The 3,333-nt window shown below is 38.5% G+C and overlaps 1 pseudogene; it reads right to left on the bottom strand.

The window, feature by feature from the left end:
- Window positions 1-448: 448 nt before the first annotated feature.
- Window positions 449-547, bottom strand: LOC116864839 (annotated as a pseudogene).
- Between the last annotated feature and the right edge of the window lie 2,786 nt (window positions 548-3,333).

Here is a 3,333-nt window from a genome sequence, read left to right on the forward strand (position 1 = left end):
GGGGAGGGGGCAGGCAGAGGAGCCTGATGCGAGACCCAATCCTAGGACCTGGGATCATGACCGGAATGGAAGGCAGATGCTTAACTGACTGAGCCACCCAGGCATCCTTTTTTTTTTTTTTTTTAATATATATATATTTATTTTTTTTTGCTAACATATTTTGCTAACATATTTTTAAATTTTTTTTTAGATGTTATTTATTTGTCAGAGAGAGAGAATGAGAAAGAGAGGACAAGCAGGGAGAGCCACAGGCAGAGGGAGAAGCAGGCTTCCCCGCTGAGCAAGGAACCAGATGTGTGACTCAATCCCAGGACCCTGGGATCATGACCTGAGCCAAAGGAAGATGCTTAACAATATGCCACCCAGGTGCCCCCATCAGCTATTTCTTAAGTTTTTATTTAAATTTGAGTTAGTTAACATATATGTAATGTTGGTTTCAGGAGTAGAAAAAAATAGAGAATGCTTCGCAAATTTGCGTGTCATCCTCACACAGCAGCCATGCTAATCTCAGTATCGTTCCAATTTTAGCACATGTACGAGCACATCCACATGCAGTTTTAGAAGCTCAGGAAGATATTGTTGAGCGGAGAGTATTAAGAAAGAAGAAAAGTAGACCAAGGACAGAAATTTGATGGGGAACTTATATTTAAAGTTGGGAGTTAAAGCTTGATTTTTGTGACAAATTAAAAAGATATTTTAGCTCCAAAGACCTGTTCTTGGTGGGGGGAGGGAGGCTGGTTTGGGATTCTGAAAACCATCTGATCTGGATGTATGAATTCACTCGGCTTCAGCTCTACTTCATTCCACATAAATCTCCAGTCACATGGAGTTTATGTCAAACCTACAGTGAATGATTAAAAAATAATTCAATCCTCAACATATTGTAAGGAATGCCTATCCCTTTTTTGAAATGTCCTTATGTTGAAGTTCTGTTATTTGTGCTGCTCTTGTCAAAATCACACACTTCCTCCAGAAGCAAGTGCAGGGTTATTCATCACAGTAGACTGCACAAAACATTCCCTCTGAAAGGAAGGAGCGAAGCATATGTCCCCATCTGACCACTATCTTGCATTGTAGACACTCACAGATACCGTGTTCTGTTTTCTCTAGAAAAGATTCTAGGGGCACCGGGGTGGCTCAGTCGGTTAAGCAGTCTGCCTTCTGCTCAGGTCAGGATCCCGGGATCAGCCCCATGTCAGGCTCCCTGTTCCATAGGGAGTCTCTTTCTCCCTCTCCCTCTGCCCCTTCCTCTGCTTGTGTTCTCTCTTGCTATCTCTCTTTCTCTCTCAAATAAATAAATAAAATCTTTTTTAAAAAAAAGAAAAATGTGCGCCTGGGTGGCTCAGCCATTAAGCGTCTGCCTTGGGCTCTGGTCATGATCCCAGGGTCTTGGGATGGAGCCCACATCAGGCTCCCTGCACAGCGGGGAGCCTGCTTCTCCCTCTCCCACTCTCCCTGCTTGTGTTCCTTCTCTCTGTGTCTCTCTCTGTCAAATAAATAAATAAAACCTTTAAAATAAAAGAAAAAGAAAAAAGATACTAGACACTGCTCTTACTTTCATCAAAAGATATAATATTAATAAGAATATTAAGCAAAATAATAATAAGTTCAACTTCATTATTTAATCTTTAATTTTCATTATTATTTGTACACTTTTGCAGGAATGGTATTTAATGTTTTAGTCATGCTTCCATTAATTTGTAATAGAGTCAAGCATTTATTAGTTCATCTTTATCTTCACATCCATTAATCTTTGTTTTTTCAGTGGTTTTAGAAAACCTATAATCCAATTCACCAAGCAATCTATCCACATTTTCTAAATATTATCTAAAACGTAACATTCTCTGGAATGGGCCCCTGCTTATCATAGAATAAAATAAGAGGCACCTGAGTGGCTCAGTCAGTTAAGTGTCTGACTCTTGATTTCAGCTCAGGTCATGATCTCAGGGTTGTGAGATCAAGTCCTGAAGTGCTGGGTTTAGAACCTGCTAAGAATCTTCCTCTGCTTCTCTCTCTCTCTTTCCTCATCCTTTCTAAAACAATAACAATAATCCCTTCCTATATTCTGATGCTTTATCCCCACATCCAAATAAAGTAAAGTCAATCTTTCTGCTGCATGGAAAATTCCAAAATACTACCTCTCTGTGGCAGTATCTTGTGGTATTAATATCTTCCATTGATTTTATGACCCCAACTTAATTCTGTAGTGCTCAGCAAAAACAAAACAAAACAAAAAGCCCAATTAAGTGTGCAAACAGCAATAGAGATATCTTCTCCCAGTAACAAAAAATACCTTGGAAAATAATTTTAACAGCATCTAGATTGTGGCACTATCATACCATCAATTAGAAAGATTTTTTGCAATGGAATAGAATCATGGTAGGGCGGGGGGGGGCGGGTGAAGCCAGCTGGTGACCCAGGAGCACCCAGGCAGGATAAGTGATATTCCCAATCCCCAGAAGATCATGTAAGCCTCCCATACAGGTATTAATGTCAGTATCCCCATTTTAGTATTAGTAGTAAGAACGCCACTCTAATCCTCAAGGTAATAAAGAGGAAACTCTCAGGCAAAAAAGCAATTATCTTCCCAAATTTCCAGCCTTCAGAATGCAGCAACAAATTCAGATTATACAAGGCAGATGGTGGCAAATGCCTGACTGCCTGATAGGCAAGAAGAAACAAGATTTTCCCAACTCAGACTATATACTACAGATATATTTTGTTGGTTCATAAAAGCATGACTGGACGGTCAAATCATCAAAATTACCAGAATTTACTTATTTCAGATAACAAATCATTTCTCCAGATCAGACCACCTGACTTCGTCTCAGGTCATCATCTTTTTGTTCTGGGATGGAGCCCAGCACTGGGATCCCCATTCAGAGTAGAAGTCTGCTTGTGCCTCTCCTTCTACCCCTCCTGCTACTTGTGCCCTCTCTTTCTCTCAAATAAATAAACACAATCTTAAAAAAAATCACTTCCCCAGAGCTATTATAAATCTTACAATATCCAAAGCCTTTTGTGTAGTCATTAATTGATGAAATACTGTTTTCTCTCAATATTTTCCTAGAGAAATGACTTAATTTGAAGGGACGTACCTTAATCAGTTTAAAAATTGTAATAGGACCAATATATCATTGTTGGGGGCAAAATTTTATTAATTTGGTTAATTATTACAAAATGAATTAAAATAAAATACAAGACAATCAACATATTTTTTCTAGGCCACTAGAGAGCACTTCGGTCCCTAAATGAAACAGAAAAATAAAGTAAAAATTAAGTATGTATTTTAAGTTATAAACTACTAAGCAGATAGTTTTGGATAATTTATTC

This window comes from Lontra canadensis, unplaced genomic scaffold (assembly GCF_010015895.1).
Source record: "Lontra canadensis isolate GAN:19392208 unplaced genomic scaffold, GSC_riverotter_1.0 scaffold6, whole genome shotgun sequence".
NCBI classification, from domain to species: Eukaryota; Metazoa; Chordata; class Mammalia; order Carnivora; family Mustelidae; genus Lontra; species Lontra canadensis.